The 15909-nt window shown below is 42.5% G+C and overlaps 1 protein-coding gene across 1 annotated transcript in view; it reads right to left on the bottom strand.

The window, feature by feature from the left end:
- Positions 1–999: 999 nt before the first annotated feature.
- Positions 1000–15909, bottom strand: part of LOC133559436 (bMERB domain-containing protein 1-like) — a 33843-nt gene continuing 18933 nt past the window's right edge. Inside the window, exon 7 of the mRNA XM_061911194.1 lies at positions 1000–1151. The gene's annotated coding sequence lies outside the window, so the exon portion shown is untranslated. The remainder of the gene's footprint in view (positions 1152–15909) is intronic.

The raw sequence follows: 15909 nt of genomic DNA, 5'->3' as shown, positions 1-15909 counted from the left end.
GAGAACATGCTGACGACACCAACCAATCGGTGGAGGAAACCGCAGTGACGTCATCTTAAAGGGCAACCAGCTATTTTTTTTTCAATTCAACAATAAACTCCATCCATCCATTTTTCTACAGGTTATTCCCTTTTGGGGTGGCAGGGGGCGCTGGAGGCTCTCTCAGCTACAATCGGGCGGAAGGCTGTGTACACCCTGGACAAGTCACCACCTCATCACAGGGCCAACATAGATAGACAGACAACATTCACACTCACATTCACACACTAGGGCCAATTTAGTGTTGCCAATCAACCTATCCCCAGGTGCATGTCTTTGGAGGTGGGAAGAAGCCGGAGTACCCGGAGGGAACCCACGCATTCAAGGGGAGAACATGCAAACTCTACACAGAAAGATCCCGAGCCCGGGATTGAACCCAGGACTGCAGGACCTTCGTATTGTGAGGCAGACACACTAACCCCTCTGCCACCGTGAAGCCCTGAACAACAAACTTCAGTTTATAATTCCCACAAAAGTCAAGGCACTTTCAAGACCAAAAAAAGAAAACAAAAGGAAATACAGATAGAGCATTAAAGGCCTACTGAAACCCACTACTACCGACCACGCAGTCTGATAGTTTATATATCAATGATGAAATATTAACATTGCAACACATGCCAATACGGCTTTTTTAGTTTACGAAATTGCAATTTTAAATTTCCCGGTAGTTTCGTCTTGAAAACATCGCAGAATGATGACGTGTACGCGTGACGTCACGGACTGTAAGGAAATATTAGCGCTGCACACACACACAGCTCAAAGTCGTCCGCATTAACCGCATAATTACACAGTATTTTGTAGATCTGTGTTGCTGAATCTTTTGCAATTTGTTCAATTAATATTGGAGAAGTCAAAGTAGAAAGATGGAGTTGGGAAGATTTAGCCTTTAGCCACACAAACACACGGGGATTCCTTGTTTAAAACTCCTGGAGGTGAAACGTTACTATGGATCAGAGCACGGTCAAGCGAACATGAATCACGACGGAATGTCAACCAGCAGGTTTCGGTGAGAAAATTGTGGTTAAAAAGTCGCTTCTTACCAAAGAAAAGCTGAGCTTGTGTCGTCTATGCAGCTGCCGTCGACTCCCTTGAGACACTGCGCGTCAACACACCTGTGGAGACACCCATCCGACTATCAGGTACTGTTAAACTCACTAAAACACTAGCAACACAATAGAAAGATAAGGGATTTCCTAGAATTATCCTATTAAATGTGTCTAAAAACATCGGAATCTGTCCCAATTGCGGTTTTTTTTTTGTACATTTTTTTTTTCTAGTCCGTCGCTATCAATATCCTCAAACACGAATCTTTCAACTACGCTCAAATTAATGGGGAAATTGTCGTTTTCTCGGTCCAAATAGCACTTTTTGTGGGAGGCTCCCATTATAAACAATGTGAATATGTGAAGGGCCATCACACTTGCGACGTTATCGTCTGCGACTTCCTGTAGAGGCAGGGCTTTTGTCTTAGCACCGAAAGTTGCGAACTTTATCGTGGATGTTCTCTACTAAATCCTTTCAGCAAAAATATGGCAATATTGCGAAATGATCAAGTATGACACATAGAATGGACCTGCTATCCCCGTTTAAATAAGAAAATGTCATTTCAGTAGGCCTTTGAATTTATAATTCCGACAAGAGTCAAGGCACTTTCAACACCAAGAAAAGAAAACAAAAGGAAATACAGATAGAGCATAAAAAGCCTACTGAAACCCACTACTACCGACCACGCAGTCTAATAGTTTATATATCAATGATGTAATATTAACATTGCAACACATGCCAATACGGCCTTTTAAGTTTACTAAATTGAAATTTCAAATTTCCCGCGGAGTTTCCTGTTAAAAGCGTCGCAGAATGATGACGCTTGTTTGTGACGTTATTGGTTGGAGGGGACATATTAGCCCAGCACCACTTACGGCTAAAAGTCGTCTCTTTTCATCGCGCAATTACACAGTATTCTGGACATCTGCGTTGCTGAATCTTTTGCAATTTGTTCAATTAATAATGGAGAAGTCAAAGTAAAAAGATGGAGGTGGGAAGCTTTTAGCCTTTAGCCACACAAACACATGGTGTTTCCTTGTTTAAAATTCCCAGAGGTGAAGCTTTACTATGGACCAGAACGGTCAAGCGAACATGGATCATGACTACATGTCAACCGGCAGTTTTCGGTGAGAAAATGTTGGTAATAAGTCGCCTCTTACTGGAGATCAGCGGAGCTTCTGTCCTGCTGCATCTTCGTGACTTCCCTCATCACTTCCCTCAACACACTCATCAACACACCCGTGGCCACACCCCTCCGACTATCAGGTACTATTTTAACTCACTAAAACACTAGCAACACAATAGGCAGATAAGGGATTCCCCAGAATTATCCTAGTAAATGTGTCTAAAAACATCTGAATTGCTCTCACTGCAATCGCCTTTTTTTTTTTAAACTTTTTTTTTCTAGTCCTACACTCTAATTTTCCTTATCCACAAATCTTTCATCCTCGCTCAAATTAATGGGGAAATTGTCGTTTTCAAGGTCTGAATAGCTATCGCTGCTGGAGGCTCACATTATAAACAATGTAAGGACGTGAGGAGCCCTACAACCAGTGACGTCGATGTTTTCTACTAAATCCTTTACGCAAAAATATGGCAATATCGTGAAATGATCAAGTATTACACATAGAATGGACCTGCTATCCCCGTTTAAATAAGAAAATCTCATTTCAGTAGGCCTTTAAATATCCATCCATCTATTTTCTACCGCTTGTCCCTTTTGGGTCTGCAGGGGGTGCTGGAGCCTATCTCAGCTGCATTCGGGCGTAAGGCGGCATACACCCTGGACAAGTCGCCATCTCATCACAGTGCCAACACAGATAGACAGACAACATTCACACACTAGGGCCAATTTAGTGTTGCCAATCAACCTTTCCCCAGGTGCATGTTTTTGATAGGCGGGAAGCCGCAGTACCCGGAGGGAACCCACGCAGTCACGGGAAGAACATGCAAACTCCACGCAGAAGGATCCCGAGCCCGGGATTGAACCGAGGACTACTCAGGACCTACGTATTGTGAGGCACATGCACTAACCCCTTTTTCCACCGCGCTGCCTAGTATCATATATCCATCCATTTTACTACCGCTTATTCCCTTTGGGGTGGAAGGGGCGCTGGTGCCTATCTCAGCTACAATCGGGCGGAAGGCGGCGTACACCCTGGACAAGTCGCCATCAATATCAAATATTAATTTTTGACTGTAGTTGAATGTATAATAGACTGTAATTATATTAATGACATGTGAATAATGCTGTATAATAGACTGTATTTATATTATTCACATTCTACGGTTTAGCTCGGTTGGTAGAGTGGCCGTGCCAGCGACTTGAGGGCTGCAGGTTCGATTCCCGCTTCCGCCATCCTAGTCACTGCCATTGTGTCCTTGGGCAAGACACTTTACCCACCTGCTCCCAGTGCCACCCACACTGGTTTGAATGTAACTTAGATATTGGGTTTCACTGTGTAAAGCGCTTTGAGTCACTAGAGAAAAAGCGCTATATAAATATAATTCACTTCACTTCACATGTAAAAAATACCCAAGTGTTTATTGTGAGCGAACTGTGGCGCTAAATTTCCCCAGGGAATCAATAAAGTACTTTCTATTCTACTCTATTCTATTCTGATCCATAGTGTACATACACACTATACATAGTGTCATGTACATAGTGTGTATACACCCCCCCCCCCCATTTTCGTATATATATATATATACAGTATATATATATATATATATATATATATATATATATATCCATCTATCCATCCATCCATCTTTTTCCGCTTATTCGAGGTCGGGTCATGGGGGCAGCAGCCTAAGCCAGAGAAGCCCAGACTTCCCTCTCCCCAGCAACTTCGTCCAGCTGTTGCCGGGGGATCCCGAGGTGTTCCCAGGCCAGCCGGGAGACATAGTCTTCCCAACGTGTCCTGGGTCTTACCTGTGGCCTCCTACCGGTCGGACGTGCCCTAAACACCTTCCTAGGGAGGAATATATCGTTTTTTTAAATCAACTGACATGTATGCTGAGTATATGTACATAATTTATCAATTTTTTAACACAATTTTTCATATACATTTTATAGGTTATATATCTTTTATTATTGAATGTATCAAATGTGATGAATATCTGATAAAACACAATGGAATCAAGCCTTTTGGCTTTTTGTGCCATCTATTTGCCTTTTTAAAGCATTACATATATTCAATTATTTAAGATGTCAATAAAATTTTCAATCAATCAATAGATAATAATAAAAAATACGAAAAAAAATATAGAAAGGGATAACTAAATCACTTTAAATGTTTTGGTAACACCTTAGTATGGGGAACAAATTCACCATTAATTAGTTGCTTATTAAAGTAACAAATACTTAATTTAGAGTAATTTGGGCACTAGGGGAACATATAAGGGTTAGGGTTTGGGTTACAAATAAACAATAATTCTGAGGTTATTGAGGGAAGACTCTTAGTTAATGCCTTACTGGTTGTATAATAAGGCCATGCAGAATAAGGCATTAATAAGTACTTGTGGTGGGCGTGGCCTGCGGACCTACAGCAAAACGGGGTGTGGCAGAACCGGGTTCGAGATCGGCGACAGGTGCGTAGATGACACAGCTGAGAGTGTTTGTCTAATCACCTGTCGCTCTGTTAAAGGGGAACATTATCACCAGACCTATGTAAGCGTCAATACTTACCTTGATGTTGCAGAAAAAAGACCATATGTTTTTTAACCGATTTCCGAACTCTAAAAGGGTGAATTTGGCGATTTAAACGCCTTTCAATTGATATCCTGTCGGTTGCGATGACCTTTCACACGTGACGTCACAACATGAAGCAATCCGCCATTTTCTCAATCTTATTACACGCACCAAGTCAAATCAGCTCTGTTATTTTTCCGATATCCACACAAGAATGTGTGGATATCCTGCGACACTCAAAGCAGATGCATTTGCAACGATAAAGTCAACGAAATCTGCAATATTGGAAAATAGACCACCACTGAATCTGCCCGAGGGCGAGCTATTCAGGGACGACGGCAGTCTCTTCCCGCGGACCAGCGAGGTAAACCCCCTGGATATGATTTATGCCACTTCTTTTTCCGTCTCCTTTTGTCCACCAAACTTATAACGTTGTGCATGAATGCACACAGGTGAGTTTTGTTGATGTTATTGACTTATGTGGAGTGTGCTAATCAGACATATTTGGTCACGGCATGACTGCAAGCTAATCAATGCTAACGTGCTATTTAGGCGAGCTGTACGTACATATTGCATCATTATGCCTCATTTGTAGCTATATTTGCATCCAGCCTTTCCCTCCATCCACATTTAATGCCAAACAAACACATACTAATCATTGGTTAGAAGGCGATTGCCGAATTCGTCCTCGCTTCCTCCTGTGCCGCTGTCTGTCGTAATATGGCTCAATAGCTTCAGTTTCTTCCTCAATTTCGTTTTGGCTACCTGCCTCCACACTCCACCATCCGTTTCAATACACGCGTAATCTGTTGAATCGCTTACGGCGCTGAAATCCGAGTCTGAATCCTAGCTAATATCGCTATACCTTTCTGTGCTATGACGTCACAGGATAATGGATGGGTGGATATAACGACGGTTAAAATCAGGCACTTTGAAGCCGTTTTTCGGGATATTGCGTGATGGGTAAAATTTTGAGAAAAACTTTGGAAAATAAAATAAGCCACTGGGAACTGATTTTTATTGGTTTTAACCCTTCAGAAATTGTGATAATGTTCCCCTTAAAGGCGGCAGTCGGGAAGGAGAGCAGTTGGTTGATGGCGGTTGGCGAAGGACGAGGAGAGCAAGAAAGACCTCTCTGAAGGAAAAGACAATTGCTGAAAAGCACAGAAGGACTCTTTTGCACGATCCATTGTACAAGAAACCTTATTGTTAAACCTTCTAAAGGAGTGGTGATGTCGGTGACTGGTGGCTCAAAGAACCCAAAAGGAAGCGACTTCCACAGTACCTAATAAAAAATACCAAATTTGATCTCCACACCCTTGTCTCTCAGCCAATCTCTGATCTCCTCCCAAAACATTCCCACATTCCACCAAAAGATGATTGACATCAGTGATGTGCGGTGAGATTTATAGCTGTTGAAGCACTGATGTAATCAGAATCAGATTTACAAATATACAGTATGCGCTCTGCGCAGATTATTTGCCATTTGATTGTCAGCAGTTTACAGGTTATGTTTCATTTCTGCATTCTTTACACATACAAACTGTCACCCACAAAATGTGCACAATTTCGGCGCCCAACATGGGGCCACCAGACCCCCTGACGGCTCTCTTGGCCGTGCTTGCGGAGGTGGCAGCAAGCAGCCGCCAACAGCTTGAGGTCCAGGGCCGACAGCCGTCCCCATTCACCGCATGGGGGATGAAGAGGACCCCCATGCCTTTTTGGACATTTTTTCGGCCATGGCGAGAGCATGCGCGTGGCCGGAAGAAGAGTGGGGGATGCGGCTCTTGCCGCTCTTGACGGGGGAAGCGCAGTGGGCGGCGCTCAGTCTGCCGGCGGCGTCCAGGGTGCGCTTTACGGACCTGAGGAGGGCAGTGCTGGACCGAACGGGCTGCACCACTGAATAATACCGGCGCCAGTTAAGGTCCATGCAGTTTGGTAAGGAGGACCGGCAATTCGCATTTTTCCAGCGGCTCCAGGAGGCGGCGACGCGCTGGCTACAGCCAGAAGAAGAAGACGGCAGGCTGCTGGACCAGTTCGTCCGGGAGCAGTTTCTGGAGGCGATCCCGAAGCGGTCGGCCGACTCGGTCCGGTACCACCGGCCCCGGGACCTGGCAGCTGCGGTGACCGCCGCCGAGGACTACCTGGCCGTCCACCGCGAGGCGCATCCGTCAACCCCGGTGCACGGACAGAGCGAGCGACGGCAGGAAGAGGGAGTAGAGCACGTCCCACACCTTGACCTGCATGACTCTTCTTCTGCTCTGTCTTCACAGATCCCGGCTGCTGCCCCCAGAACATCTCCCATGCAGACGGCCCCTCAAATGCTTGGGCGGGCGTGCTGGAGGCGTGGGCTGCCCGGTCACGCGCATCATGGACCTCCGCAGATGGAAGTGGGGCACCTGACCAGGGAGGCCGGCCCTTCGGTGCCCACCCCCAGCCTTGGTGAAACGTGCAGTATCAAGGTAACGATACAAGGGAGTACATACCAGGTGATGGTGGATTCGGGCTGCGGGCAGACCATGATCCACTGGAACCTGGTTCGGCCCAGGGCTTTGAGGCAGGCAACTTTGCTAATAACCGAGTCCGAATCCGAGCTAATGTCGCTTTATCTTGCTGTGCTATCCGCCATGTTGGCATCACTAAATGACGTCACAGGAAAATGGACGATGGATTTAAAGATAGCGAAAATCAGGAACTTTAAAGCCTTTTTTGGGGATATTCCATGATGGGTAAAATTTTGAAAAAAACTTCAAAAAATAAAATAAGCCACTGGGAACTATTTTTTATTGGTTTTAACCCTTCTGAAATTGTGATAATGTTCCCCTTTAAAGGCTAGCGTATAAAAATGAGTTTTAAGATGGGACTTAAATGCTTCCACTGTGTAAATGCTCATATCTGCTGTACTTATTTACTTAAGAAAAAAGCATTGTGGGATACTTCTCTTATTGCCTTATCTGTATTTTACTTTATTAAATGTTCGGGTAGAAACAAAACCAGTTTTCCTTTAAGTTTTATGAAAAAAATATTAGAACTGTTTATCTATGCTATGGAGGAATGTAGGTAATCATAGAACTGGCACCCAATGTTATTAAAATGGTATTGATTTTGAATCGGGAATCGTTTTGAATCAAGAATCCATTCTGAATCGATTGGTGTGGTGCCCCAAAATTCACAGCCCGACTAAATATCATCTTCCTGCAGAAATAACCACCAAGTTGTCTCACCCATAATCAGTAATAATTAAATGTAACGTGTTACACACAATGCACAATGGCCCTCAAACATTGATCATATGAAAATAATTGAATAGTTTTGAAACATAAACAAGTAGAAGTAAATGAATAAAGTATGACTGAGTTGCAAAAAAATCAAGGTGCAATAAACTTTACTGTTTTATAACAGTTTTACATCACGTTGTATGGTTGGTGAGGTCATTTACCTGTTTCAGTGCAACAGCTGATGCAGCATTTAACTGTGGCGGCTTCCACCTGAATTTGCCTCAAAGCTTACCACACCGGTGTACTCCACACCCTTTCTACATTCCAACCTATAAAGGTGTGTCAGAAAAGTGTATTTTGGGATCCATTACATTACAGTGCATCACATAAAGTCATTTCTATGCTGCATGATTTTGCAGTCCAGTTATCATTCAGTTCCGGGGGTCCGGAGTCACGTGTGAGCTGTAGCCTATCCTAGCTGGTCACGAGTCATTATTAAGACACATCATAATTTAGAACACGGCTGTCAAACTCCTCCTTTCTGAGCTGTCACCTTACCGTGGTAGAGGAGTTTGCGTGTCCCAATGATCCTAGGAGCTATGTTGTCCTGGGGCTTCTATGCCCCCTGGTAGGGTCTCCCAAGAGAAACCCAACTTAGGTGAGGGAACAGACAAAGAGCAGCTCAAAGACCTTTATGAAAAATACAAATGGAGGACCTAGATTTCCCTCGCCCGGACGCGGGTGACCGGGGCTCCCCTCTGGAGGTGGGGCACGATGGCGAGCGCCTGGTGGCCGGGCCCCATGGGCTCCCCCTCCAATGGGCTCACCACTCATGGGAGGGGTCCTAGAGGTCGAGTGCAGGGTGAGCTGGGCGGAATCCAAAGACAGGGCACTTGGCGGTCCGATCCTCGGCTACATAAGCTAGCTCTTGGGATGTGGAACGTCACCTCGCTGGAAGGGAAGGAGCCTGAGCTGGTGCGCCAGGTGGAGAAGTTCTGGCTAGATGTAGTTGGACTCACTTCGACGCACAGCAAGGGCTTTGGAACCTGTTCTCTCGAGAGGGGTTGGACTCTCTTCCACTCTGGCGTTGCAAGCTATGAGAGGCGACAGGCAAGGGTGACAATTCTTGTTGCCCCCCGGCTCAAAGCCTGCACGTTGGACTTTAACCCAGTAGACGAGAGGGTAGCTTCCCCCCGCATTCGAGTTGGGGGACGAGTCCTGAATACAACAGCTTAGAATGTCCACTCTTTTTGGATTCCCTTGAGGGACTACTGGAGAGTGCTCCCTCAAGTAATTCCCTTGTTCTGCTGGGGGACTTTTCTCATTTTTTTTCTGTCTTGCCTCTGGGGAGGGCGGTTACATTTTTTTCCGCTCCCTTCTTCTCCCTGCTTGCTCTCCTTGTTTTGTCTTGTTAACACTTTTTTGAAGCCTCTTTCTTTGCGCTGTCCTCCAAATCTAAACATCAGACATGGAATTGATCAGCTGGACTCTCTACTCAATTGACAAAAATCTTTTCGACAAGGAAATGAGGCTTTGTGGAGCCTGGCTGCCCTGATGGAACCATTGCTGCGGGGTACTTGAGAGATTCCTGGGATAAATGGAGAATCATGTGCCTTTCAGTCCTGTCCATGGAGGACGTGGAAGGCATCTACCTATTTGGAACCGTGATTGCGGGGCACCTGCTGATTGGGCTGGCCATTGCTCTGGTGTATCGTCAAATTCGTAAGACAATGGCAGTCACTCAAGGAGCACAAAGGCTGTTCTTCGCAATGGAAGGATTGGACCGGGCTGTGGGATCACAGTCTAGGGCAATTTCTGAACTGAATCGCAATATGGATCACATCATGAAAGGGAAAAATTGGATATGAGGTCCAGCATAGACAAATAGAACAGACAAGCCAGTGTAATGTCTGCTTGCGGAAAAACAAAAATCCTAATCTACAATTTGACTCCCTCGAATGGCCTTGACGCTGTAACAACAGGAGCAGGCTGTTCGGAAAACATCTCCCAGGGACACCTCAATGATGGACGCTGCAACATCGCGTGGACATCGGGAGCGGTACCTCTGGATTAACAGACAGGGGGTGGTGGTTCCTCTTTTTAAGAAGGGGAACCGTAGGGTGTGTTCCGACTATATATACAAATGAGTTTTAAGATGGGACTTAAATGCTTCTACTGTGTAGATGCCCACATCTGCTGTACAGATTTACTTCGGAAAAAAACATTGTGGGCGTGGCGCAGTAAGATAGTGGCCGTGCGCAACCCGAGGGTCCCTGGTTCAAATCCCACCTAGTACCAACTTCGTCATGTCCGTTGTGTCCTGAGCAAGACACTTCACCCTTGCTCCTGATGGGTCCTGGTTGGCGCCTTGCATGGCAGCTCCCTCCATCAGTGTGTGAATGTGTGTGTGAATGGGTAAATGTGGAAGTAGTGTCAAAGCGCTTTGAGTACCTTGAAGGTAGAAAAGCGCTATACAAGTACAACCCATTTATCATTTATACTTCTTTTATTGCCTTATTTGTATTTTACTTTATTAAATGTTTGGGTAGAAACAAAAAAAGTTTTCTTTTGAGTAATATAAAAATTATTAGAGCTGTTCATCTATGTTATGGAGGAATGTAAGTAATCATGGAACTGGCACCCAATGTTATTAAAATGGTATTGATTTTGAATCGAGAATCGTTTTGAATCAAGAATCGATTCTGAATCGAATGGTGTGGGGCCCAAAAATTCACAGCCCTATTATACATCATCTTCCTGCAGAAATAACCACCAAGTTGTCTTGCCCATATTCAGTAATAAGTAAATGTAAAGTGTTACACACAATGCACAATGGCCCTCAAACATTGATAATATGAAAATAGTTGAATAGTTTTGAAACATAAATTAGTAGAAGTAAATGAATAGAGTGTGAGTGAGTTGTAAAAACAATCAAGGTACAATAAACTTTACTTTTTCATTACAGTTTTACATCACGTTGTATTGTTGGTGAGGTCATTTACCTGTTTCAGTGCAACAGCTGATGCAGCATTTAACTGTGGCGGCTTCCACCTGATTTTGCCTCAAAGCTTACCACACCTGTCTACTCCACACCCTTTCTACATTCCCCGTTTCCATATGAGTTGGGAAATTGTGTTAGATGTAAATATAAACGGAATACAATGATTTGTAAATCATTTTCAACCCATATTCAGTTGATTATGCTACAAAGACAACATATTTGATGTTCAAACTGATAAACATTTTTATTTTTGCAAATAATCATTAACTTTAGAATTTGATGCCAGCAACACGTGACAAAGGAGTTGGGAAAGGTGGCAATAAATACTGAAAAAGTTGAGGAATGCTCATCAAACGCTTATTTGGAACTACCCACAGGTGTGCAGGCTAATTGGGAACAGGTGGGTGCTATGATTGGGTATAAAAACAGCTTCCCAAAAAATGCTCAGTCTTTCACATGAAAGGATGGGGCGAGGTACACCCTTTTGTCCACAACTGTGTGAGCAAATAGTCAAACAGTTTAAGAACAACATGCAAGTGCAAAAAATTTAGGGATTTCAACATCGGCGGTCCATAATATCATCAGAAGGTTCAGAGAATCTGGAGAAATCACTCTACAACATTGAATGACCGTGACCTTCGATCCCTCAGACGGCGCTGTATCAAAAACCGACATCAATCTCTAAAGGATATCACCACATGGGCTCAGGAACAATTCAGAAAAGCACTGTCACTAAATACAGTTTGTTGCTACATCTGTAAGTGCAAGTTGAAGCTCTACTATGCAAAGCAAAAGCCATTTATCAACAACATCCAGAAACGCCGCCAGCTTCTCTGGGACCGAGATCATCTAAGATGGACTGATGCAAAGTGGAAAAGTGTTCTGTGGTCTGACGGGTCCACATTTCAAATTGTTTTTGGAATAATTCGACATCGTGTCATCCGGACCAAAGGGGAAGCGAAGCATCCAGATTGTTATCGGCGCAAAGTTCAAAAGCCAGCATCTGTGATGGTGGACATCTGGGGCGGCACCTCTGGATTGCAACAGGGGTGGTGGTTCCTCTCTTTAAGAAGAGGAACAGGAGGGTGTGTTCCAACTGTCGTGGGATCACACTCCTTAGCTTTCCCGGTAAGGTCTATTTAGGTGTACTGGAGAAGAGGCTACCTAGTACCTAGGAGTCTTGTTCACGAGTGAGGGAAGAGTGGATCGTGAGATCGACAGGCGGATCAGTGCGGCATCTTTAGTAATGCGGACGCTGTATCGATCAGTTGTGGTGAAGAAGGAGCTGAGCCGTAAGGAAAAGCTCTCAATTTACCGGTCGATTTACATTCCCATCCTCACCTAATATCATGAGTTTTGGGTTATGACCAAAAGGACAAGATCACGGGTACAAGTGGCAGAAATGAGTTTCCCCCGCCGGGTGGCGGGGCTCTCCTTTAGAGATAGGGTGAGAAGCTCTGCCATCCGGGAGGAACTCAGAGTAAAGCCACTGCTCCTCCACATTGAGAGGAGCCAGATGAGGTGGTTCAGGGATCTGCTCTGGATGCCACCCGAAAGCCTGCCTAGGGAGGTGTTTAGGGCACGCCTGACCGGCAGGAAGCCACGGGGAAGACCCAGGACACGTTGGGAAGACTATGTCTCCCAGCTGGCCTGGGAACGCCTCGGGATCCCCCTGGAGGAGCTGGACGAAGTGGCTTGGGAGAGGGTAGTCTGGCCTTCTCTGCTCAGCTGCTGCCCCAACCTCGGGTAAGCAGAAGAAAATGGATGGATGGATGGTGTCAAAGTCATTTTAGCTCGGGGTCAACATGGAGGAAGATTATTCCCAAAGTGGACCGGACTGGGAAAATCATGGCGTAATAACTTAATAAAGACAAATACAGATTTTTGTTTTTGTTTTACTTTGGCCAAAAATAGAACAAGGACATTCTGAAAATGTACGAATGACGAGTGACACTACAAATTCTGAGGAATAAATGTGTGCAATTTGAAAAACACAATATCCAACACAGTAAACTTAGTCTTTGTCTCAATGTATCTCCACCGTTAAGTCACAGCCTATCTGGGATTGAACAAAATGAATCAAATACCTCAATTGTCATGTCCACGTAGTATCCTGTGCTACCTCAACAAACTATACAAACAGAGGTACAAACTATTCAAGAGGGTTGGGTTCACTTTTCTCATTTCTGACAGAGACATTTTGGGGCGATGTGTTGGAAGCTGAAGACGTAAATAGTCAGGTTTCACCACAGCTACTGGCTTTACTGTGTACCTCTTGCTGGGCCCCGATACAAACCGATCGCTTGCCTAAGAGAACTGATACTGCGGCATGCAGTGGACCCACATAAACTAGCCGTTTGTTTCATCGAACAATTTCAGCTAATTTTTATACTTAGCAAACTCATCAGGCAGGCTGCACAAAACCTGTTGCGGGCCTGATCTGGCCCACATTTGACACCCCTGATTTAGAATCTTTGATTAGCTTAACAAGTTTTTGGACAATGGCCAAATCAACGTCAGAACCCAACATTGATTAAACGTCGGCAAAAAGCATGTTGTTCCAACGTTAGGTTTGAGGTGCTCAAAGTTAGGACTTAATTCAACAAGTTTGCAATGTTTTTTCAATGTCTTGTGCCTGCTGGAAACAATCTAAATTGTAACTTTCTCTCCACACTGTGTCCATCCATTCATCCATTTTCTACCGCTTATCCCCCTTTGGGGTCGCGGGGGGCGCTGGTGCCTATCTCAGCTACAATCGGGCGGAAGGCGGTGTACACCCTGGACAGGTCGCCACCTCATTGCAGTCCACACTGTTTAAGAGGAACAATTGTTTGGTAATACATTTATTCTTTAAAAGCCTACAAGACAACTACTTAAGTGCTAAATATTTTACATGAAATAAATTAAATGTATCAAATGTGAGACAAATACAATTAAATGAAATATATCTAATGAAAAATAAAGAAATACAATAAGATAAAGTGTGAAAAAATAATTTGAAATGAAAAACACAAAAAGTTTAGAATGTCTTACTCTAGACAACACAATGTAGGCGCGCTACGGACTCTCTAAATTTCAAAACCGCAGTTTGAGAAACAGTGCCATTTGGTGGCAATTTTTAGTGAGTGTGTCTACCAACCCCAATCCCCGCAATCCTTTAGTGAACCTGGACAAGAACAGCGAGAGCATGCAAAAGCCAGGATTCAAACCCAGAACCGCCTGGATTTAAAGCATGTTCCAAGAAAAAACACTCATTAGTGAGCCAGAAGAGATGCACTTACAAATCACAACCACTAAATGGTGCTAGAGTTTTGTTACAATCCCACCCACCGGCCACAAATATTGCTAAATAAATCAGTAACATGTTTTTAAATATAAATATATACACACACACACACACACACACACACATATATATATATATATATATACATATACACATATAAACATAGACGTGTATACATTTACATATATGTATATATAGATATAAACATATATACCCATGTATACATGTAAATATCTACAGTATATAAATGTATATATATGCATATTTATTCATATATACATACACACATATATACATATATGTATACATGTACATATATACATATAGATATATACATATATATGTATAAATGTGTATATATACACATATATACATGTGTATCTATATAAACTTGATAAACACACATATATACATATATATGTGTATATACATATATTTATATATATTTATATAAATACATATATGTGTGTATATACGTGTATGTATATACATATGTATATGAACTATATACATACACACATATAGGTTTGTGTGTATATATGTATATAAATGTATATATACATATATACATATACATATAAATATACATATAGATATATACATGTATAAATGTGTATATACATGCATATGTATACACACATATATATATATATATATACATGTGTGTATATAAACACACATATATACATATCCATGTGTATATACATGTATGTATATATATATATACATGTATGTGTGTATGTATATATATATATACATACATGTATAAATGTGTATATACACGCATATGTATTCATATATATACACACATATATATACGTGTGTATATAAACACACATATATACATATCCATGTGTATATACATGTATGTATATATATATATATAAATATATATATATATATATACATACATGTATATGTGTATATACATGTATGTATGTATGTATATATATACATACGTATACATGTTTATATACATATATGTATATATAAATACACATATATGTATAAGTATATACATATATATGAACCATATAGATTCACACATATAGGTTTGTGTGTGTATCTATATATATATCTATATATCTATATATATATAGATATATATATAGATACACACACATACATTTATCCATACATACATATACGTGTACATGTATAATTGGAAATATACGGATATGTGCATATATAATGTATATACACATGTATATGTATACATACACACACAACATGGCTCACACCACCTCTGATTTTACAGTGTGTGGCCCTTGGTGGAAAGAGTTTGGACACCTTTGATGCTAAGTTTAGCCTATCTTCCCTGCGGCTTGATGGGAATATGTATTAGTGGCTTATTCTTATTTTTACAGGCACGGAGGGTAAGAAATTGTTGGTATAACTGGAGAAGAGCCAAGTTTACCTTGAAATGACAGTAACCATGGTGACCAAGCACTGATAATGCCTTGCTAATTTACAACCTTGAGCCCAAAGTTCCACGTCATGTTACCTAGGAGATGTTATATTGCCGAGGTGGGAGTGTTTACAAAAATAAAAATAAATCAAGTTTGTATGTTTGGACACTTGTCTCCTATAGGATACTTTCTGCTTCATGTACTGAGACGTAGGACAG

The sequence above is a fragment of the Nerophis ophidion genome, linkage group LG01, assembly GCF_033978795.1.
Source record: "Nerophis ophidion isolate RoL-2023_Sa linkage group LG01, RoL_Noph_v1.0, whole genome shotgun sequence".
In the NCBI taxonomy this organism is placed as follows: domain Eukaryota; kingdom Metazoa; phylum Chordata; class Actinopteri; order Syngnathiformes; family Syngnathidae; genus Nerophis; species Nerophis ophidion.
Note: the sequence above shows the minus strand (reverse complement) of the source record. Positions and strands in the feature narration are given on the sequence as shown.